The 24,878-nt window shown below is 40.1% G+C and overlaps 2 protein-coding genes across 12 annotated transcripts in view; one reads left to right on the forward strand and one right to left on the reverse strand.

Moving 5' to 3' along the window:
- MED12L (mediator complex subunit 12L) overlaps positions 1–24,878 on the reverse strand; it is a 319,084-nt gene that overhangs the window by 159,047 nt on the left and 135,159 nt on the right. The window lies entirely within an intron of this gene.
- The window catches only part of P2RY14 (purinergic receptor P2Y14), a 50,459-nt gene that overhangs the window by 12,253 nt on the left and 13,328 nt on the right, over positions 1–24,878 (forward strand). Inside the window, exon 2 of one of the 6 annotated variants that reach the window (XM_032408441.1) lies at positions 16,177–18,189. The exons of 3 other annotated variants lie outside the window; for them this stretch is intronic. The gene's annotated coding sequence lies outside the window, so the exon portion shown is untranslated. Of the gene's footprint in view, positions 1–16,176; positions 18,817–24,878 lie in introns of all 6 variants that reach the window. 2 more of the 6 variants (XM_032408443.1, XM_032408442.1) reach the window with 2 other exon arrangements.

The raw sequence follows: 24,878 nt of genomic DNA on the forward strand, positions 1-24,878 counted from the left end.
TTTCCCTAAAATCCATTTTACATCACACTGAGAGCACCACGTGAGCGACTGCACTGCCTTCGAGCCTCTCGAGCCAGGAGGGAGTTTATAGAAGTTAGAGAACCCTGAGGCGCTTGAGGACTGAGCACACCACTTCCTCCCTCGGAGGAGACAGCTTTTCGTTCACAGATTGTCTATAGCAGTTTCTTCCTTCTCACTCTTGACTTTCTTCTTAACAAACAGCCAATTCTCCCTGCATACATGCTTTATGTTTCCCCTGTGCTAAGCCACCAAGTCCCAAAGCTTTTCTCCTAGGGCTGGCGTTCCTTTACACTGATTTGTTTGGATCACTTACTCAGGCACTCCTTCATTTACTTAACATCTTCAAGGTGCTAGAACCTAAGAGAATATGCAAAGAAAATAACATGCAGCCCCCTCCCCCACCCCCATCTCATACAGCTAAGCTAGCGTGAAAGTCAAAAAATATAATGACCCAAAAAAGGACTCTACTATTATACAACTGTATTTGTGCAAATATGATTTTAATAATGTCTAAAATCTAGGCAAACCGTGTTTAATGTTAAGTTCATTCACTCAACAACAAACTGCTTTCCATTTGGGATGGTAATGTGAATATGAGCCTAAAAGTTACTTCTGTTTGTGATTCTGGACACATTCACAAATTTGTTTGCATTTTACCTTTGGTAAGTTCATGTTCTCGTTTTAACAGAGGCCTTCGTGTGCCTCAAAAATTGAGACCATGAAGAGAAGTCTAATTATGTAAGAGAAACCAGATGAGGCACTCCCAAACTCACTGTGCCAGGAGCTGCCATTAGCCTTAAGTTTCCACAGCTGTGTTGTACCACAAACAGAAGCACTAAGGAGAAAGAAGGAACTGGAAAAGGGCAGAGTAAGACGGCATCAAAGCCAAAGGCACCTGTGTACATTGCCACGGAGAACCTACGCCAGGGGCTCTGAAACTCCAGTAATGAAGTTCAAGGCACAGGCCATCAAATGTCCCCTTGGGCCAGAAGTAGTCAGATTCATCCAGGACAGATGCTCTGGCCTTTGCCTGCCACCCTCAATTCTCCGAGACACGAGGCCCTGTTCCAACCCCTCCCCTAATTCCCTGGAAAGGTCAGAAGGCCCTCCCAATCAGAGTTGTTATGACTGTTATTTGTCAGGAGGAACCTCTAGTCAAACAAAATCTTAGAGGGAACATTAATGCATCCGACACAGAAGCAGAAATGGTCTTGATGAGGCTGAGGGGAGACTATTCCATCAGCCTCCCTAAAACACTCCCCCGGAAAGCCCTGGAGCCCCGCCCAGAAGACAGCCAGGAAGAAGTTTGAAACCACTGCCCACAACTCTCCTCATACAGAGTGATGTTCTTATGATGAGCCATCTGCACACATCCTACTTTCCTTGGGAGGGGGATCCCTGGGCATACGGTACAACTGCCATCACGGATGTGGAGGCAGATTAGGATCACAGAAGGGAATAATCTGCAAGTGGGCATTTGAGATGACAATGACGACTCAAAAGTGCTTTCATGATAGAAGACAGAAATACAAAAATGCAATTTAAAAATAGAAAATAGTGATGCTCAAAGGCAAGAAATCAATCCATGGTACTTTTGGCTTTTTGAAAATTTCTCAGAAACTACATGTTGGTGCTCTGAAAAATAAGCCAAAGACTTATAATAAGCCTACAAGATGGGCTGACATGTTGGAGGAGGACCAGCAACAGCAGGAAGACCAGTGCAGCTGCCACGGGAGGAGGCAGGGAACCCAGGAAGTACAGTCAAGGAAGAGGTGCAGGGCAGGTGTCAGCCAGGTAACAGAGGCCCACTCAGGCCACGATGGGAGCCTGGAGTTTACTGTGTGAGAGGAAGTACTCTCTCACCCCACTTCCTTGGGTGGTTTGAGCAAAGGAGCACCAAGACACAGCTTGTGTTTTCAGAGGTCCCTCTTGCACTTGGCTGGAGAAGAGGCCATGGGGGTGGTGCGGGGAGAGGGGTGTGGAGTCAGAAGGCCGTGTAAGAGACTCCTGCTTCCCAGCACTGATTATGAACGGACAGAAGTTTTTAAAACACATAAATGGCAATTTGAGCAGGAACAATTTCAGGGAAAAGGCATTCCACTGAATATAAATGAGAAAACTCCATACTGGGTTATGAGCACTTTACACAATTACATACCAACTAATGAGTTTAGGTTTGAATTTTTGAGACACCAGCCATAAGGAGTTTTTAGTAAGAGTGCTTAGAAGGCTTCCTCTTTCTTCTCTGCTAAAACACACCCCCTCCTACCCTCAAGAAGAGTTGAGTTCTTTAAAACGTAGGACAGCGTGCGCAATAATTATTTAATTTTACACCAAGTGAGCCCAAACCCTCCCTGATACCCCACCAAACAAATGTGAGCAAAATAACAGAAACAATTATAGCAGTGGAACTGAAAACCAACCTCAAAACACAACCTTCAAAGTTCTGAGGGGAAAGAAGGAGGGAGCGAGGAAATTAGCTATGAGATGTTTATAATCACGAGGAAAATATGAAATAATACAAACATCCATCAATCAGGAAATGGTTACTACATGATTCTTTCCATCAATAGGGTAGTGTGCAACTATTCAAAAGAAAAAGGTAGAGCTTTAAAAACTGACATGGAGAAGTCACCTAGATATACTGGAGTGGGTAGGGGTTGGGAGCAGTGGTAAGAGATCTCAACTTCTGTCCTAGTGACCTGCCTTTATAGTATCTAATAATTACTCACATCTATTGAGTGCTTTCCACACGTTAGGCACCGCACTACTGCTCTGAGAGTGTTACACCTCCCTGATTTCTCACAATAATCCTGTGGGTTACAGAGATTTAGTCTCATTTAATAAATGAGTTAGTATTTTAGCCAGGTTCAGCTGGTAAGTGGGGGAGGCCAGATTTGAATGCAGGAATTTCTACTCCATGGTTCACAATCTTTGCCTCTATATTATTTCTCTCTCAGAAATGAGTCCTTATTCACTGGGTGTATTAAATCAATTCACTCTTGGATTTTCTCTTTCAAATGACATTAAAAAAAAATTCCACTTAGTGTTCTGGGAAATAATTTTACGGAAAATCAAATAAGTGATGAAACATGCAAAGTTCATGACATTTTGAAAAGTCAGTATCACCCAAACTGGCATTAAACTCAAGATCAAAGTACACGGCAACTTTACAAACAAGTATTATTTAAAGGCTCAGTGACTGGTAATGATTCTGTTGGCCCTCACTATAGCAAATTGTGAAGGCCACCTCATACATTTCCTTCAGGTTCAAGCTGTTTGTGAATGTTCACAGATAATGTAATATTTACTTAAAAAAAAAAAAATTATTTGAGAGAGAGCACTCGGGGGGGGTGGCACGAGGGGTGCTGAGGGAAAGAAACTCAAGCAGACTCCCCACTGAGCGCAGAGCCCAATGCAAGGCTCGATCTGACCACCCTGAGATCATGACCTGAGCCAAAATCAAGAGTTGGACACTCAACCAACCAAGCCACCCAAGCGCCCCAAGAGAATATCCTGTTTAATATTAAACAGATGCCCATCATTTCAAGGCACACTGGGAAGGTTCCAACCAGCAGGCATTCTTTCAGCAGCTCCACACGTTGATGACAACAGAATGGGAGGGATTTCCAGGTGAAGCTGATGATTAGCCAGCCAGATCACTAAAAGGTGACAGGGTTGTCCTAAAAGCCTAGGACCTGTACACACTCCGGAGTTACAGATCCATCTCTGTGCCCACTTGACCTGGCAAAAATGCCCAACTCCTCATCCCTCAACTCAACCCACCCCATGGGTCTCCTCTCCACCACCACCACCACCACCACCACCACCCAGTAATAATCACAGCAGTGTTTTCCGATCATTCCAGAGGACCAGTAGAAGGGACATGTTTCAGACCAAAAACTATGGCATCCTCCTACTGCAACTTAAATCCTTACCAGCTGTGTGACCTTGGGCACAATGCTTAACCACTCTGTGCCTCACTGTCCTTGTTTTATTAGGGTACATTAACAGAACTTACTTCATACACTAGTTACCAGATTTTAATGAGTTAATATAAATAAGGAATATAGAAGAGTATCTGGTATGTTACAAAAACTCAGTGAATGTTATTATTAGTATTGCTACTATTATTATCATAGTACACAGCAGGAGACAAACTCCCTTCTTGTGTTAGAGTCACCAAGTGACCCTTCTTTTCCTCTTATTTTACCATTTACAACAAAATAACTGGTTACCCAAGGATAAATTTCTCAATGACCTTTTTTTCACTTTTCTACATTTTCTGATTTGCCTCTGCATGCCTTAATAATTTTTTTTTAATTAAGTTGTTTAAAGCAAACAACTTGAAGAATTAGTCTTCACTAAATTCCCTTCCTACCCTTCTGACTGGGTGGGGGACTATCAGAACCTCTACCACATCAAGTCTCTGGCTGAGCAAGCAGGGGTCAGGACTGCCCTGCAGGTACCATGGAGGCATTCACCAAAGAGCTCAGGACTGATGTCTGGAAACTTCAGGGGGTGACATTTCCATGAAGAAAACTAAAGGCAAACCACAGACCAAGTTTACACATGCTACTGCAGACAAATTATCATTAAATTCTCAAAACAAAACAATCACTGCTGTAGGACTTAGAAACTAATAATTCTAGTAGGATATATTCTGAAAATTAAAATACTTAGTTTATATCAGAGTACTTAATCAAGGATATCCCAATCTCCCACTATTGTACAAAATGTGTTTGTACATTGGGGCTTTCAGCAAATTATGAAAGGTCTTCACAACCTCAAGCTGCTACAAATTGTTGGTTTACTAGTGATTCTCAAACTTTACCATGCCTGCTAACACATATATCCTGGGCTTTAAGGGGTGGGAGTCTGGGGTCATTCCTGAGAATTTCCATTTCTAGTGAGTTCCCAGACAATGCTGATGCTGCTGGTGAAGGTCCAGGAATCACACCTTAAGAACCAGTAATTTAAGGAATTATGTAGGCATTTGGGCTTTATCCTAAGGGTAAGCAACCAACCTCCCTAACAGAAGTTATATAAGAAAACTAATGGCCATTTCTCCATTATATCCCAGTGAGTTGCCTAACAAGTAGTGGCCATTCAGTTTGGCTTCCTCATCACCAACCCTCCCACCTCACATCTGTAGGTAAGCTATGCTTGACTATCATTTTAATTCAATTTGGCAAGTATTCATCAAATTCCTTATATCCAATTAGGTAGATTAGAAACTGGTTTTGATATTCATATAAAACAGTGGCTGCCAATATACTACCATCATTGCTACCACCTCCACCTTTTTTTGTCTCTTCAACATTCATCCATGCAAAATATCTCCTTAATCTTTCTTATTGTACATATGTATTTTCAAATGAGGATGAGAAAAACTGTAACGTAGTTTAGAAAATTCCACCTCTCTCATTTCAGAATTAAATGCATAAACAAACATGGCTCCGAAGATCTAGATGCTCCCCCTAAAAGAATCAAAGCCAATGACATGCAATCATTAAACACATAGGGATCACCAGGCCATGCCTGACCTGAAACACACAGAATGAAAGGGCCGAAACACTTCCATCACCTCAAAGGCCTCAGTCTGCAGAGACGAACAGCAGAAGGCCAGCATCATGGATGTGTTGCCCTCAGGATAAAGGCCAGGCTGAGTATGCGTAGATGTCTTAGCTTTGAGTATAATTTAGTGTGTACAACCACAACAGAGATGGTAATCTGAATAGGGGAAAATGCCTACAGTCCTTTACACAAATAAGGAGTTTATTACTTTTTTAAGAATAGGTCCTATCCCCTATATACTCAGGACAGTGATCATCATGGAACAAAGCTGGTCAATATTGAGTTGTACTTAGGTAAATAGTCATTAAAAGCTAGTTTTAGAAAAGGTATTTGTAGAGCTGGGTGAAGAAGTAAATAAGAGGTGAACGTAAGTTTATTTTAGATAAGATGACCTTTTGGCTCCTCTTTCCATGTTCAAACACCATATCCATTAAATTTGAATAGCCCTCATTCCTTTTATGACTGAAACACACTCCTACTCTGCTACCCCAGCCCTGCCAATGACCTCCCCAGCCACAACCATCTCAATATAGTGAGGACCCACTACATGCCTGGCAGTTAGCTGAATGCTGTAGTTGGCCAAAAAATAGAAAATTCCCCAAGGTCTCCTTCTAGAGTGTGTACAAATCTGAAATATTTACCACAACAAAAAAAGGGATTTGATTCCAAATAATTTGGAATTAAAACACAGGGATTACAGCAGGGTAAGAACAGGATGGATTAACGCTGTCAGATTCATGAAGGAATCAGAATTAGAGAAAAAACAGAGCCAAAAAAGAATGCAATGAGCCTAAACTGTAAGCCGAGACTCTTTAAACTTTTGTTTGGAAAAGCGATGTGTTCTTTTCAGTGGCTGGTGAAAGACTCCTCCTAAAGACTAGCACAGAGTATTTATACATAGAAGATGCTCAATACGTTGGCTCATAGCCGATGCCAATCCTCTCCCACAGCAGCATTAACTGCAAAGAAAGACAGGGTAGAGCCTGTTGGTCTTGAGGCTCATTTTAAGGCTTCAGATTAAGTCCTGAGCTTTCAAAGATTTTAGGTATTCAAAAGTTCTATTTTGTCTAGGGGTCCCTGGGTGGCTCAGTTGGTTAAGTATCTGACTCTTGATTTCTGCTCAGGTCTTGATCTCAGGGTTGTGAGCTCAAGCCCCATGTCATTAGACTCCACATTGGGTGTGGAGCCTACATTTAAAAAATAAATAAATAAATCCTATTCTGTCTATACAAAGTGTGCCTATCTTAGAGTAAACATATGTACCGGTTTGTCTAGGGCAGCCCCAGTTCACTCCTGCAGACCCAATATAATTATAATTAACACTCTGTTTCACTCTCAAAAGTGTCTCAACTTAAATAATAAATTATAAGATCATTCTAATCAAATCTGTTTTGGCTAAGCCTTCAGTAAATGAAATCTCTTCAGAAGTATTTCCTGCAATGATGTACTTCAGGTTAGAAAATTTCTCCTCAACTCTTAAAGGTAATAAGAAAAAACCTATCACAGTTTGAAGGGAGAGCCTATTTCTGAAAGAAAGCCAGATGTTCATAACACATCACCAAGCACACTGGTCTCAATTCACTGGTTTTGAATTACTAAAATATTTAGGAAACCCATGGTTGCAACTTGTGGGATAGGCTCATTCTACAACAAATACATCTTCTAGAACGATATGTTTTTCAAACTGCATTCCTTAACCGTAGGGAATCACAGACATATTGTAGGGGCAATGGTAGAGAATGAACAGGTACGCTAACTCTTACCCCCATCTCTATCTGCAAAGATATACTTAGATCTATTTTATCCACTAGGATTCTATTTAAGATTTCAAAAGAAAAAACTGTAGTCTGCTGCTCAAAACAAAACAGAAAACTACGCATGCATACACAGTTTTAGAGCATGTTGCTAGAACCAGAGTCTAGACAAACATTTTAGAAGGACGCTGCAAGAAATACCAAAAAAAAAAAAAAAAAAAAAAGCTGAACATTTTAAGGAGGAAAGGATCTCAGGTAACCCAATATGCTCATTAAAACTGAGGCAATGGGGAGGGGAAGGGCAACTGGCTGGCTTAGTCAGTGGAACACGCGACTCTTCATCTCAGAGTCCTGAGTTCGAACCCTATGTTGGGTGTGGAGCCTACTTAAAAAGAATAAAAAACAAACAAACAAACAGAAAACACAATCCTGAGGCATTAACTGAGCCATTGAGCATATGAGTAAAAAGCCTATTATCGCAGTATCATCTCCATCCTCACTCTCTGCTCACTTTTGTCCACCCTTCCCCCAAAGCCCCCCAACCCTTACCACTCACATGAAGTGTTCAGGTCCTCTTTGCACAATCTCTAAATGATAATGCAACTAGAGAACACGGTTGGATGCCCCAGGAATCAAAATGCTAGCGCCTGTTTCTAAAATATGCCTATTAGGAGGGGTGGGGTTGAGCAGAATACAATTACCTTAATTTGAAAAAATCAATAAAAATAGTACTAGACTTTATTAGCTATACTTTGTGACACAAACTGTGCATTCCACGTGTACCATTTCACCTAACTCACTCAGCAACCCAGTCAGGGAGGAGCCATTATCAGTACCGTTTGAGAGGTGGTAAAGGGGAAGAACAGCACAGATGCACCTGACTCCAGAGCTCCTTGTCCACACCTTCTCTACCTTGCAGGGGGCAGACTCAAAGACTTGTCCCAAAAGACTCTAAAATTACCGAAGCTTAGGGGCAGTCGGTTAAGCGTCTGCCTTCGGCTCGGGTCATGACCTCAGGGTCCTGGGATCGAGCCCCCACATCGGGTTCCCTGCTCAGCGGGAAGCCTGCTTCTCCCTCTGCAACCGCCCCCCCCCCCCCGCCCCGCTCTTGCTCTCTCTCCCCTCCACGCACTCTCTCTTGTTCGCTCGCTCTCTCCCCGAGCCCTCTCTCTCTCTCGCTCGCTCACTCTCTCTCTCAAATAAATAAATAAAATCTTAAAAAAAAAAAAAAACCTGAAGCTTATCAGTTTTTGATGCTAGATCTAAAGTGAACAAGGGTGGAAATAAAAAGTTCCCCAACTTCCTCAGGATGTGTCACAGCTCTGAAGATTACTAGTCATTAATGAAAATTCTCATTCTCCTGCTTCAAGGGGCACACTAGAACTTGACCCAGGGCCAATCCAGACTGTACTGCATTAATCAGTCTTTCATTCCTCCTTCAAGAAGACAACAAGAAATTTTCTTCACCTTGTTTACAAGCAGCACACATAATGGAACATACTAAAAATGTTTGTGTCAGCAAAGCCAACCAACAAAACTAAAGAAAGTGGTAACATTTCATTACGAATAATGATTGTGAGGCTCTGGAGTATTTGATTATCTGTCTGAGCTAGCTACCATGTAGCTTCCAGATCTTTCTGATCCATTGCAGGGTGGTCTTTAGCAGTATAAGAACTCCCACTTTGTGCCTCTGAATGACAATGCCTCCTAAAAGTCGGCCTATAAATGCCTCGGAGCACCACAAAGACCCACAGATTGGAATGGTATAGGTACCGCGTCTGCGCCTTCACTAACTTACAGTTTATAAAAAACAAATAGAGTCAGCTTCATGCCAGAAAACCTGAACTTGAGGCCAAAACAAATTGATTCTTATGTCGTCTCCATAGAAAATGCTTAAAGCAAATTAGAGAGGAAAGTTGGGAAAGGAAGCAGCAAATATTAGTTACCATTCAAATGCTATAGCATAGAAAAGAACACTGGCATTTGAAATTTGTGTGAATCTCATCTATGCCAAATGGTCCAGATGACACTTAACAACAGTCTGAACAGAGGCCAGAGGAAAATTATGGTAAGATACAGATCCATAAATATTATAGTTAAGCTCAATTTCAAAATCATCCTTTCTCTAAACAATCATTACCTTTTAGAGATAGTAAGAAACCCCCTAAAATCAAGTCTCCTTCAAAAAATTTTTTTAATTCTCCATCAAGGAAATAATACTTATGGAAGGCAACATTAATCTTACTCTTCTATGTGCCAGGCATACAACAAATATTTTGAAGTAAATATTGTATTTGCCTTTGTATAGATCATTCCAAGGAAGAGACTTCTGAGACCCAGAGAGGTGAAGTAATGTGCCCAAGGCTACAGTTAGTATGTGCCTAAACCAGCGTTCTAACTTTTACTCCAGAGACCCCAGTCTCAATTGATCAGACATGCTGGCTCTCATGTTCCCAGGACTACAGGTCAACAAATGTTTCAACTGCCTGAAAGAAAACTTTACAATGGCAAGATCCTATAAATATTTAAACTAAATACAACATTGCAATTGGCATACAGTAGAAAAGGGATTAAAATAAAGTTGTAGAACAAACCATGAGAGACTATGACTCTGAGAAACAAACTGAGAGTTTTAGAGGGGAGGGGGGTGGGGGGATGGGTTAGCCCGGTGATGGGTATTAAGGAGGGCACGTACTGAATGGAGCACTGGGTGTTCTACGCAAACAATGAATCATGGAACACTACATCAAAAACTAATGACGTACATAACGTAATAAAATAAAATTTAAAAAATAAATAAAAATAGGGGCACCTGGGTGACTCAGTCGTTAGGTGCCTGCCTTCAGCTCAGGTCATGATCCCAGGGTCCTGGGATCGAGCCCCGCATCGGGCTCCCTGCTCCGTGGGAAGCCTGCTTCTCCCTCTCCCACTCCCCCTGCTTGTGTTCCCTCTCTCGCTGTGTCTCTCTCTGTCAAATAAATAAAATCTTTAAAAAAAAATAAAATAAAATAAAAATAAAAATAAAATAAAGTTGTAGCTACATCTACAAGTCTCTTCCTTGGAATGATCTACAAATAAAGAAGCTACATTAACATGCCTTCCAGGCAAGGTCACTTAGAAACCATTCCAAACTTAACAGATCAAAAGGGTCTACAATCTCTCAAGCATTTTTTTTAAAACCACACCATTTCTCCTATTTCAGAAGTGGTTGTATCATGTGTGGCTTTATTTTGTTTTTTGAAACTAAGTGCCTCCAATAGAGTGGTAAGCATCCTAACTCCTGGCAAACAGCCCAGACTTCATACATGGAGTTGATAAATAATATTTGGTTTGGCAAATGACAAGAAATCATTTAGCAAATTCAAACATTATGTGTTTCCCCTATGGCCAGTCCATTAAAAAAAAAAAAAAACTAAGCCATTTCCCACAAAAGCCAGAATGGATTAATAACCAGTCAGCTGAACTAACAAAATAATTACAAAATACTCATTCATGTGAGCTTTTGTTTTCCTTACCTGAGGAAAACTGTTTCCTGCCTCTCCTCTTACTTAGCTTCTCCAAGGCTTTAAAATGAGAGAGACTCATCTAGACATCAGGAAATAACCATTAGCATAATAAACTTTGTAGTCTTTCCTGCAGGGAAGCAATCTGATGGGATTCCTGGCAAGGGAGAGGCTTTAGGAACACATATTTTGTCTACATTAATTAAAAACAGTGGAACCCTAAAAATTTCTTGAGTTGACAAGGGTGAAGAGCAGGGAGATAAAGGGGATTAAGAGATAAAAACTTGCAGTTATAAAATAAGTCACAGAGGCGTGCCTGGGTGGCTTAGTCGGTTAAGCTCAGGTCATGATCCCAGGGTCCTGGGATGGAGTCCAGGGTTGCAGGGCTCCCTGCTCAGCAGGGGGGCCTGCTTCTCCCTCTCCTCTGCCCCTCCCCCCTGCTTGTGTTCTGTCTCTGTCAAATAAATAAATAAAATCTTTACAAAAAATAAAAATAAGTCACAGAGGTGAAAAGTACGGCATGGGGAATGCAGTCAATAGTATTATAGTAACATTTGTATGGAGACAAATGGGGACGACACCTAACATGGTGAGCACTAAGAAATGCATAGGATTGTTGAATCACTACGTTGTACACCTGAAATTAATACAACATCATATGTTAACTAAACTTCAATTAGGAAAAAAGAAAGGAACAAAGAGACTGGGTGAGGTGAGGGGTGGGAAAGGAGACAGCCAGCTTCCTTGCCAGGGGCTTCAGGGAAGCTAGGCCCCAGACTAACCCACTCAGGAAGCATTCTATCAGCTGTGCCTGGCTTTAAAGGCGTGAGCTCACCAGGTTCCTGCTTCTTTCCTCCTGAGAATATGTTTAGAATTCAGCACTACTTTTCCCAGAGTTATGTATGGTCCTGTCATCTGAGAGAGCTTTCCTGTAACCGCAGTCACCCGGTCGTTGAACCAAGAACCTACTCTCAAATTTGGATCTTTCCTTAGAAATCAACATTTATCAAAGCTGCAAAGCACAGCACTCCATTATCTACCATACATTCAATGACAGTACATTTTCAATAAAATTGTAAAGCGACACGTAGCCTATGATTATACTAAAAAGAGCCCCTGCCACTTACTGACCACCTATTTTGGCTCGGCACTACAGTAAGAAAATATACACTTCATTTAAAATGTCCAACAACTTTAATGAGGTAGGGGAATACCAGACCCTTTTTCTCTAGATTTAGAGAGATGACAGAACTAGCCCAAGATCTCCTGGCTGATTAGAGGCAGCGCTCTCAAGTATACCCAAATTTAATTTTCTAAATACGTTCTGTGGGAAAGTGCAAAGAATCACAGATTAATCTAACTCTGACTCTGTCTCCACGCTGGACAAATTTGGGGTAATTTCTATCTTATTTTGTCCTGGATGGAACGCTAGCCAAAGATGGCCAAAGGTTTCACGTCAGGGGCCAGCTCTGACAGACTAAGACCCCCAGGGGAGGACTGGAAGGCTGCAGGAAAAGGGGCTGTGTTCAGTTACAGGCATCTGTGAAAGGTACTGGTGTGGAGATGCTCAGCCACCGGGCACTCACACCCCACAGCCTTACGTGAAGCATCATGTAACCACCATGGACTTTCTCTCTACAGGGTGCTCATTATCTAGATACCCTCCCCTTTCGAACACAAGTTTAGGTAGATATTTAAGTCTACTGTCACACACAAGGGTTACCAATTAGTACGACAGACTAGGATACTCCCCAGAATAGCATTCTTAACAACAGATGAGAGTCACTGCCTTCCTCCCACATACCGTCAGCTATCTGTTAGTTTTTTTTCCTCAGATTGGGTCTTCTTACATGAACTTGGTCTCCCAACAGTCTCTTCAGCTCCACAAGCCAAACCCCAGTCTTCCTATTTAGGACTTAGCAGCTTTTGTGTTCTAAATATTGTCTTTATTTTTAAATGAATAAAACCAAGAGCCTTTCTTATCAAACATAAAATAAGGCTTCTGGGAATACCAAAAAACTACAGCAAAGTAAAGGAAAAGAACTTGATTAAGGCTTTCCACAGCAGATAAGCTTCAACTAGAAGAATTTTGGAAGGATGTATATATTATGTATGTGATTTTTCCAAGATAGCAGTAACTACTAAATAAGTTGCCAAGGGATGCGTGGGTGGACTCAGTTAAGCATCCAACCCTTGGTTTTGGCTCAGGTCATGATCTCAGGGTCGTGAGATCAAGCCCTGCATCGGGCTCCACGGCTTAAAGCAGAGTCTGCTGGAGACTCTTTCACCTTCTGACCTTCCCGCTCATGCGCTGTCTTAAATTTAAAAAAAAAAAAAGTGCCAAAAACAAAATGCCTAAAATAGATAAGGTGAAAGGTCTTTTCAGTGAAATATAACAGGAAATTATTAAGAACAAGCAACTGTCCACAGATATTTCCTCTGTTGAGCTATAACGCTACTAAGTATCTACCCAGCAAAACTTGTATACATTCACGCACACCTGGACTTTACATATTTCTCTAAATGCAGCTGTTGGCAAAAATACTTTTTTTTTTTAAAGATTTTATTCATTTATCTGACAGAGAGAGAGCACACAAGCAGGCAGAGCGGCAGGCAGAGGGAGAGGGAGAAGCAGGCTCCCCACTGAGCAGAGAGCCAAACATGGGGCGTGATCCCAGGGTCCTGGGATCATGACCTGAGCCGAAGGCTCAACCGACTCTCAACCGACCCTCAACCAACTGAGCCACCCAGGCGCCCCAGCAAAAATACTTTTAAACGTATTCATACACATACAGCTAAGAACTGGACTAAATAAGGTTTGGCTCAAATTATAACATTGAAGTGATGATGAGAGCTAACATTTATATAGCATGTTGACATATCTTAACTAACTGAAAATGGGAAAATGGGCAGCCTGAATCGTGAGGGAAGCCTGACCATTAGACCAATAGGACACGGTTTCTCCTGGTCACTAGAGCAGCCTGAGGAATTGCAATCCCTTTCAAAGCATGTGATGAACCTCAGCCATAAATGATATTTACATAGCTCTCATTATATGAATAAGTGATACTGATTTATCCAGAGATTGTAAACATAATTACCTGGGTGAGGAGAAGTGCTGAAAAGGGAGCTGAAACTTCATCTTCCATACAAAGAAGTCAACAGATTCTACTAAAAGCCAAGAACTGTCACTTATGTAAAAATACAAGGGTTAATACCTAAAAATAATAGCTACAAAGTGAAAAAGGTAGCCACTGGGACATAGGAAAACATCAGGGATGGTCATTTTTCATTATGAGATTTATAAAAATATTTGATTTCTTCAAGTACACAAATAAATGCATGACTTTGATAAAAATTTTAAATTAGTTTCATTTGAACTAAATAAACACACACATACATACATAAAGTGCTGTCTAAATTGCTTAGGCTAGGACAAAAAGAAGGAAAAATAATGGAGGTCCTCAATGATTATATACAGTCACCTTTTTGTACCTAAAAGACCTTCCTTTTTCAGTGAGCTGGAGTTTTAGAAAGCGAGAGGTCTATGGATTGCTAAGCAAAAGGGTAATAATGTGCCAAGCACAGGAAGCCAGCCTGGACAGCCTTGGCAATATGGGGTGACAAAAGCTGCAGAAAAATCACCTGCCCTCCTGGCCGACAGGTCAAGTGACTCCATGAATAAGAGACTCAGGGAACGTCGGCAAAAAACTCACCTTTCCCCAAAACCAGGTGAGACAACCACTACCATCTGTGACACAGTACAAGGTCTGAGAAGTGGCCTATTCAGAATTCAAATTAAGCCATACAGGAATTCAGAGAGGAGGTAACCATTCATTCATTCTTAGTGGTAAGATAAGGAAAAGCTCCATAAACTGTGGAGTCTGAGCTGGGTTTTAAGGGATGCACAAGAGTTCAACAGATAGAGATGGAAGACAGGATCTGTTTCAGGACGAGGAAATAATAGCCTGACATAGCCAGAGGTGAAAAAATAAAACAGATGGTGTGTTTGGAAATGGGACATGGTCTAAGCCACATCAAAATGCACATTACATGCTGTCATTGCCTCAAGTGGAAAATGTGGGGACGGGTGGGGGACTCCTGGGACAGTTCAGTGGTTTCTGTCAGAGTACAAGACTATAGACATGATTAACTTAAATAAAATAAAAAGTGGTGTGTTTCTAAAATTAACTAGTTGATGAGAATATGCCTCCTGTGTCTGCTTAGGACAGACTGAGATTTAGCTCATTACTCATATCATGCCTGTCATGACCCCAAGTTTCCCTAAGGCCTTAGCTTTGTGCTAGTGAATTCCACCAATACTTTCTCCTTATAATTCCCCAAGAGTATGGAACTCATAGACTTAGAGATTTAGGTTTCAAGTACCTTCAGTTCTCCCTTCAACTTACAAATGGAATACCATTATAAATGGACAAATTCCTTTAAAAAAGTATTTTTCCCCCTTTGGCATTTTCACGTAATAGATGTTCCTTTCAAAACTGCAATCATGGGGTGCCTGGGTGACTCAGTTGGTTAAGTGTCCAATTCTTGATTTCATCTTGGGTCATCATCTCAGGGTTTGAGATCAATGGGGGTCAGGCTCCATGCTCAGTGGGGAGTCTGTCTGAGGTTCTCTCCCTCTGCCCCTCCCACGACTCATGCGAGCACGTATTTGCTCACTCACATTCGTGTGCGCTCTCTCTCTCAAATAAATCAATCCTGGGGCACTTGGGTGGCTTAGTCAGTTAAGCGTCCTTTTGATTTCGGCTCAAGGTCATGATCTCAGGGTCATGGAATCAAGCCCTTCATCAGGCTCACGCTCAGCGCAGAGTCTGCTTGAGACTCTCTCCCTCCCACCCACCTCCGACCCTGCTCACACTCTAAATAAATAAGTAGAGATTCTCTCTCTCTCCCTCCCACAAAAAATAAATAAAAATCTTTTTTAAAATAAAATTTTTTTTAAAAAACCTTCAATCATAAATTGAACCAAATGTGATCCACATAGCCCCAAGTACTGGTTTTGGTTAAAATATATACATATGACTCAAGGTTTCTATGTATCTGAGCAAGCTGTAGCAGTTGCCAGACAACAAACTTATTCCTCCCCATCAAATTGAATATTTATAAAATCAGTTCATTTTTACATACAAATCATAAGCCTTCAAAAATAAAAGTAAGCCTATTAAATTTTACTCTGCCCTTTATCAATGTTTACAAGTCTCATTTATGAAACACAAGTAAATCTTAGAAGAAAAAAAAAATTACTAAACCAACACATCTTTACTTTTGTGTTCTTTTAATTCCGTGAGTAAAAATGGTAGGTGCTGAAGATACAAAACTGACAAGATATTGCCCTGCCTTCATCAGCTCCCGATCTAGTTGGGAGAAACAAAGAGAAGACCATTAAAGAGCACAGGTAAAGAATTCAATTATACCCCAGGGCCCTTTCAGCACCAGCCTACAGAAGGTGACCAATAAATAGGAGCTGACTGATTAAACAGATGGATGTAAGAATAGGTTGGTGGAAGGATCAATAGTATTTTTGGCTAACAGAAAAAAGGGTAAGTGGGCCAAACAGCATCTGAAAGCAGTGCTTCTGCAGGTATAAGAAATAGTCAGGATAAATTGAACTCAGACAAATTTACTAAATAGTTATGTCATCATTTTAGTGCATTTTAAAAAATAAACACATGAAATCTAGAATTTCAAAGATACTTTTCCTTAGGATGAAGCCAAACATTTAGTTTTTTAGGATGACTCCATGAATTTTTAAAGCAGTTCAAATTCAGGATGATCCAGGAAAAAAGGAGGAAGGAGATATTCTAAGCAGAGGAAAAGGCGTAAGCCCAAGCCAGGAGGCACGAACCATTGATATCTGCAAGGAGTTCAAACCAACGGACAGGCTGCAGGCAAAGCAGTGGTAGATGAGGACTGTCAAATCACAAAGCACTAGGTCTGCCAGATTCAACAGGATGAACTTACCTTGTAGGGTGACAGGGACCCACATAAAGGACATGGCTATGCTTGCATTTTAGAGGGATCCCTCTCAGGGGTGAGTGGAGGGCAGACACTGGGGAGTCGACTGGAGTAGGGCTTAGTGGGAATCATAAAAAAGAAATATTTAGGTGTTTAAAAAAAATCATCAGGCTTTGCTAATTGACTGGGTATGAGCAGATGAGATCATGAAGGATAATTTGATGGTTTACAGCTTGGGTGACTAATAGACAGTAGTACCGATAAAAGGGCTTAAGTCAAGGAAGAGCTTTGAGGGGTTTGGTTTTGTGTGATAATGATAATAAGCATGACTGATAATGAGCATACTATCCTAAAAGAAAGGGAAAGAAAGTGGTAAAATGAGTAAAGTTGATGATATAGGAGACTCGGGCCCCTTTCCTCCTGAGAGAGGTATTATGGTAACATTAATCCAGAGTACTGTGTAAGAACAATGAGTCCCAGCAACAATTATGTTAAATGAGGAAGGAATCCAGAAATGTGGGTGAAACAGGGTGCTCAGAAGCCAGATTTAAGAGGAGGGATAACCTGAAGAAAGATTAGAGTCACAGGAGCACCAATTCAAGGTTGGGAATGTGTCAACATAACAGCTAAAGTAGCCCAGGCCCTGTCAGTACACCCCCTATAACTGGGTCAAGATGGAGTGGTCAGTCACCCATGTCTAACGGAGACAGCCTGGCCTTTCAGTCAAGACTGATCAAGACTCCTAGGTGACCCGCCTACCTGCACAGCCTTTCCCCTTCTTCCCCTGCCACTGGAAGTAGCAAATGTCCTGGTCTAATATGCTCTCAAATATTTCTCCATTTTCCAACAAGATTTAAGGAGTTAGTTGAAGCCATGTGAAGTACAATTTGAAAATACTTCCCAGTAGACACAGAAGCTATTCTTACAACAGCTTCACAGGAAGAGGTCACAGCTAGGCATGGGAAAGATCTAGCCTCCTGCCGGCTGGAGCTCTCATTTGCTCCGTTGCTCTCCTTTTGCTCTCTGAACCCAGTTTCACACCAGTCACGGTTTGGTCAAGCCTTGATAATCTGTAACCCTAAGCATAAATCATATCCAATTTATACAAGGACATAGTAGAGCTGGGCTCCGGAAGACCACTGGACATCTGTAGTACTTGACATTCAAGCCTTTGGCTAGATGTCAACATTTCATAGAGTACTTTAAATGTTTTGGTCTGAGAGCTAATGCAGCATTTCCCACTGGTCAACACGAGCAGCCCAAGCAGAGAGCAAAGTCTATTTCCCTCAACATCAGATGTTACACTCAGTTGCTGATCCAATCTTTCCTACGGAGACGATAAGAGGCTGGAAAAACTGGTAAGTAAAAAAGGTCCATCTAATGCAGAGTATATTTAAAGAGTATTTGTGATTCCAATGTGAAATGGCTGTCTGTGCTCGTGTTGTCCTAAATTCTTTTTTTTTTATGGATTAAATGATAAGGGACAGATTTACAGATGAGATTTGACTTTTCCAAATTCAAAAACTAAACTAAGTCTAATTAACTGTTCCCTGTCAATACTCCTTTTAATTGCATGGAGCAGGATTTTCTTCCACAGGCTCATGCATTAGGCTTTAAGAAATCACTATTTTTTAAAAAATTTGTAAACTTATTGCTTGTACAACATAAGACAGTGTTCTCTGTGTTTGTGTTTGTGTGTGTGTGTGTGTGTGTGTGTGTGTGTGTGTGTGTATAGTGGGTTAAAATCAGTTTGGGATGCAGTAAGCAGGGCCGATATAGCTGGGCATGACGTAATCCTCAGAGCTAAGGGAGGTCAGTAACAAACTGAAATGCTGAAGAAAGAAAGACAAAATAGGTTTGGTTTAAGATCACAAATGGCCCCGACTCCGGAAAGACTGAAACCAAAGGTAAAATACTTCATGCAAGGAAGCATTTAAAGTCTTCTCTGAAACCTAAACGCCTGAACTACTTGTGTGGATTTAATGGTGAGTCACAATTGATTTTTAAAGGAAAGACACAGAAATTAAATAAGCCTCATAGTTGCTATTTTAGTTTTTTTTTTTTAATGTCTTAGGTTTGGCTTTTCATATCTTTGATTCTTCTGATTTCTTCCTCTGAGACTTCACCAACATTTAAATATCAAGTATTCAGTGTTTTTTTAGTTTTAATTTGTGGATGGCAAGGACAAAGAACAACTTGTGGAACTTATTTTTGTTTGTTTTTCTAAAATTGTATAGTAAATTTCATAAAGTCTACACTAACAGATAATTTTAAAATTTCATTTGTGCTTAGAATCCACTCTAGTATATTTCCTAGCAAAAAAGTTATTTAAGAGCCCTATTGGAGAAACTGTAAGAACACTGTAACTGGAAGAGGGCAGAGAGACAGAATCATTTATCAACCACAAGGGCCTCTCCACTCTGCCAGGAAAAATGTCTTAAAAATCACAAAATTTAGTATTTTTAAAAAGCGATGAGTCTTCTTAACCAATGATTCTCTAAATGTAAAAAAAATGCAACCTCTTAAGTCTTAATTCATTTTTATACCTACCAACTTTTTTTAAGACTTTATTTATTTGACAGAGAGAGCGTGCGAGCACAAGCAGGGGGAGTGGCAGGCAGAGGGAGAGGGAGAAGCCGGCTCCCCGCTGAGCATGGAGCCTGAATGCGGGACTCAATCCCAGGACCCTGGGATCATGACCTGAGCTGAAGGCAGACGCTTAACCGACTAAGCCACCCAGGCACCCCACCTACCAACTTTCTTGCCAGTTTTCCCCACTTAAAGAGAGCATTCATGGGAGAAAACCTCTCTATACACATCTTTAGTCCTCTTTCCATTCTAGAGGACTTTCCTTATCAGACCGCCCATTATAGGGGAAGACACTTCTTCACCTTTAGTGCTTCTTCAACACACAACATTTCACTACTGGCAGGGATTACCACGTGTAATCAAGAAGAGTCTCAGAAAGAAAATCCAGAGTAAATGTTTGCTTTGAAAAACATAACCAAGATCTAGGCTTACTTACTTCTTGCCATAAGCCCTATAATACAACAACAGATTTTTTTGTTAACCAGTCATGTGTACTTTCACTAATAACCATTAAGTGTATTAGTACTAATATGAAATTTCCACTTTTGTAGGTTAAAAAAAAAAACGGCCAAATATTAGCAATTTTATATGACTCAATCTAATAGGAAAGGAAGAGAGACAGAGTCTCAAAAGGCAGCCCCAAAAGTCAAGTGGTGAGAAAACCATTAATGGTATTTTACATAATTGTTATATGACAGCGAGATCCAGGACTTCTAATTAACAATTCCAAGTAACGAATCCCCATAGATATAGCCGTCTGCTTTTAAAGGCTTTGCACAGATATTATCAAAATTGGATGTTTCCAGCAGCCAAATTACACTGGGAAATGCTTCCTATTGTTGGCTCTGTTTTACCAGTTAGGAAGCTAGGGTCCAGGGAGGTTCATTGACTCGAACACGGTAACACAGCTAATAAAGGCCAACGATGGGACTTCAAGGAAAAAGCCATTTGGCTTCAAATCCAGTACCCTCTCACCTATCCCATCTCTCTCTGATCTAACGAGATGAATGTGCCCCAAAAAACTGTAATTTATACATAAACACAAGTTGGAAATGCAAAAGTGTACAGAACTGCTCTGCCTCTTAACTTGCTTGCACAACAGTGGCAATAATCACATTGCATAAAACAGTCAATATTATGGGCACTCATTTTTATAGAGGCAATTTTATATGGTAGAAAAAGCAGGCCCTTTGCAGATAAACAGCTGAATTTGAATCTACTGTGACCTTGAGCTACGTTTCTTGGCTCTTTTGCCTCTATGATCTTCCTCTGTTCCATAACCCATAAAACATGATGATAAAGCTATCACCGCAAAGAGCTGCTAAGATACTCATGGAGACGTGTTAGTACCTGACACACAGCAGCTATTCAATAAGAACAGAATTCTCCCCCCATCCTTGCTAATAACTTATTATGTCAGAGACAGTATACTGGCAAGATTGAAACCTCAGGAAATTTCTTGAGTTAGTATCTGATACTCATAGGGCCAAATAAGAAATCGCAAAATAAGGTAGCATGAATACTTCTCCCAATTCACCTCCTAACATTTCAAGAGAAACCTGGGGATTGTGCCAGCACACAGGGTAGCAAGTATCTATCAACATATGTCCACTGAACACCAACTAACCGTAAGTGACATACACGGTGAATAAGCAGGCCAGTCCTTCCAGGCCAGACCAGTGAGCCTGACAGCTAGAGACCTGGCAATCGGGAACCCAGGGCCCTGAGCCCCACAGGTGGGAGTCCTACACAGAGAGAGGTGGGGAAAAGACATGAAGGTTATTATTTGCTTAATTCATACGTCTCATGGGTGGATGAATAACCAAATAGACAACCTTACCAAAAAACTCAAGGAAAAAGTGAAATGAAAGACAGCTGATCTGTAGGAGTTACAAAGATAGACTAGGAAGTTTTACATATTTTAAAATTTTAATTACTCTTCATAAAGGTCTGGTGTCCTTTTTTGGTATTTACAGTCTACATACTGTCATACTGTATATGTATAAATTAAGCCCTGACATCAAAATAAGCAAACTAACCCCCAAAAATCCTTATTAGAAAATATAGTAAAATATATCTTAGCCAGGAATTCTCAAACCTTTGGTTCTCAAGATCCCTTTCCCAATACTCAGAAGCCCGAAGAGCTTTCATTTGTGTAGGCTATATCTAGCCATATTTACTATATTAAATATTAAAATTGTTAAATTGATATTTATAATTGAGTTTAAAAACAGTGCCAAATGTTAACATGAATAACACATTTTTTTTTTAAAGATTTTATTTATTCATTTGAGACACAGAGATACAGATAGAGAGAGAGAGAGAGCATGAGCAGGGGGAGAGACAGACGGAGAAGGAGAAGCAGGCTCCCCGCTGAGTCAGAAGCCCGATGTGGGGCTCGATCCCAGGACCCCGGGATCATGACCTGAGCTGAAGGCAGACGTTTAACCATCTGAGCCACCCAGGCGCCCATGAATAACACATTTTTTGTGAAAAATAAATTATCAAAAAAAGTTTTAATTAGAAAGGTGACATTCTACGTTTTTGCATCTCTCTTTAACATCTGGACTAGATTCTCATATTCACTTCTACATTTGATCAGTTTCAAAAGGTAGTTTTAATTAAAGCATATTACAGAAAATCTAGTCTCACACAGATATGTAATAGGAAAAGGAAGAAGTATGTTAATAGCCTTCTGGATTTTTTCCTTTGGCACCACACCAAAACTCAAAAAAGTGGTGGTTTCTTAAATGTTGTTTGCAGTGTAGAATCTAAATCCTCATCAATGAACATTTTTCTTACATTAAAATCCTTCAGTCTAACTTAGTCTCTGAATAAGCCTTTGATCTGTGCTAGATTTTATAACATCACAGAATCATCGGTCATTTGGATATGTACACTTAACGCAGAATTCATGCAGAATATACTCTTCATTATATAAAAATCAAAAAATGACATTAATATTGGCACTGATCTCTAAGTACGGAAAGTGCTGCTATTTGTTTTCCTTGATGAAGGCTCACTTCATCCATTTTTTGAGAAAATGTCTGCCAGATATCCCAGTCTGAATTACTATAGTTTGTGTATCATTCTTTCAAGTAAAATCGGTGTTCCAGGAAAAAGCATCCAATTCAGCTCATGGCTCAATCACTCAAGTGTTGTTGCTCTAGACAACCATCATATCTGGCAAAAGCTTTAGGAACAATTCCTATTCTGTAATGCAAAATATTTAAGACACATATTTAAAGGGTAAGATTTAACCAAATTAACAATATATATTCCTTCATCGAGGACACTGAGCCTTTTCTTTTCCTGGTTACTGAGCACGCAGAGCAGTATATATAGTGACTACAGGACAGATGTGCACATGGCCTTGATTGCTGCTAAAGTCCCAGCAGGTTTGTTTTACATACCACGGCTTTTGCACCATTCATACAAATGTCAGCATAATAAGTTTAAAAAGGCAAATAATGTTACTATTCTTTGAAAGATGGGTTGATTTTCAATGCCCGCCTGAAAGGGTGTCAAGGACCCCCAGGGACCTAACAGACCATACTGTGAGAACTATTAGTTTAGACTTTGAGATAGAAAAATTTTCTTTTGATACAAAAAACACTAACTCAAAAAAAAAAAAAAAAAAAGCAATGATTATATTAAAATCAGTAACTTTTGTTTATCAAAATAAATCTTTAAAGTGAAAAGACAAGTTACAATCTGGGAAATGTGATTCGCCATCTATACACCCAACAAAGCAGATATCAACAATATTTGAAGAATTTTTACAAGTCAATGATAGCATAAACAACCCAACAGAAAAATGAGAAAGTATGACTTGACATTTCATGGAAATAACTTATTATATGACGAGATGCCCATATCATCAGTTATCAAGGAAACGCAAATCAAGACCACAATATAATATCATGTCACAAACAAAACTTTAAAAATCTGGGAATATGAAATGTTGAAGAGGATTTGTAACCACAAGATCATTACACATTACTGATAGGAGTATAAATTGGCACAACCACTTTGGAACATAGTTTGGCACTGTTTCCATTATTTTAACATTCATATACCCTATGAATCAGCAATTTAACTTCTAGATTTATACCCACAGGAAAATCTTTCACATGTTCATCAAGAGACAATATGGATATACATCTCAGCATAGTTTACATGGGCAAAAACCTGGAAACACCCCAAATACAGGAAACTGAGTGAATGAACTAAAATGATCAGACAATGGAATGTTATAGTCATCAAGACAAACGAATGATAGCAATACTCAATAATATGGATAATATCCGGTATTACATAGTTAAGTTGTTAAAAGATTACATATGGCCTTTTAAAAAAACACACAATTTCATACACATACATACCACAGATACACACTTTTAGGAAACATATAGACATTACAGAACACTATAAAACACGACAGCAGGAGAATGAAGAAAATAGGATTCAGGATACATGATGGCCAGAGAGGGGATGTGGGAAAGAGGACAGAGCATTCAGCTACATGCAGCTTATTACTGTCTTGCCTTTTGTTTCAGTTATTGAGTTTAAGGAAAATTATTAACATGATTAAAAATAACAGAATTAAACCTTTTAAAGTCAAACTTGCATCAACTTTGCAAAGGAATATTTCATAAAGATTATGGTTGATCCAATTTTATGCACCAAAGATTTTAAAAGATACCTATACATTTTAACCTATCCACAGAAATTGTAAAACTTTAGAGGTTCTAAACACACTCATCATTTGACAGGTAAGTAAATTAAATCAACTCCTGAGTTTGACCAAAATTGCACAGATATTCACTCATAAATTCACTAAGTATCTATTGAACTTCTACTGTATGCCAGACACTAATTTAGCAGTGAGCAAGAGAATTAAGTCCTGTTCTCACGAAGAGAATGAAGTCCTTTAAGGGGGTGATGGAGACAATAAATTGAAAAATAACTATTATTTTAAATAATAAAGACAGCTATAAGGAAAATAAAAGCTGGTGAGGAGCTGGAGGGTGCTGGGTAGGAGGTTGGCTGCATCAGATGTCATGAACAGAAAAGGCCTCTCTGAGAAGGTGATATTTTAACGCAGACCAACCAACCTGAGGCAGCCACACTAAGATGCTAGAGACCGACAACCACAGCCAGAGGCCGGGGCTCTGAGTACCTCTGCCCCAGTAAGTTTTAGATCTTTATAGAACTGGGCTTCAACATCACTGCAGGGACAATGTGAAGGCAAATTCACCTGGGTATTCCTGCTAGTCCTAACGCAGTGCTTTACAGAACTCAGGTGGTAATATCTGCAGAACCTTGCCGATAGCCCCCACCAGTTTACAAAGGACCAGCCTTTCGGGATTTATTGGGACAGTTAAGCTTTTGCTTTTATTTTCAATTTTTGTTCGACTGGGCCAAAATATCTAAGTAGTACAATAATCTACACTTA

This window comes from Phoca vitulina, unplaced genomic scaffold, assembly GCF_004348235.1.
Source record: "Phoca vitulina isolate PV1807 unplaced genomic scaffold, GSC_HSeal_1.0 scaffold10, whole genome shotgun sequence".
Taxonomy (NCBI): Eukaryota; Metazoa; Chordata; class Mammalia; order Carnivora; family Phocidae; genus Phoca; species Phoca vitulina.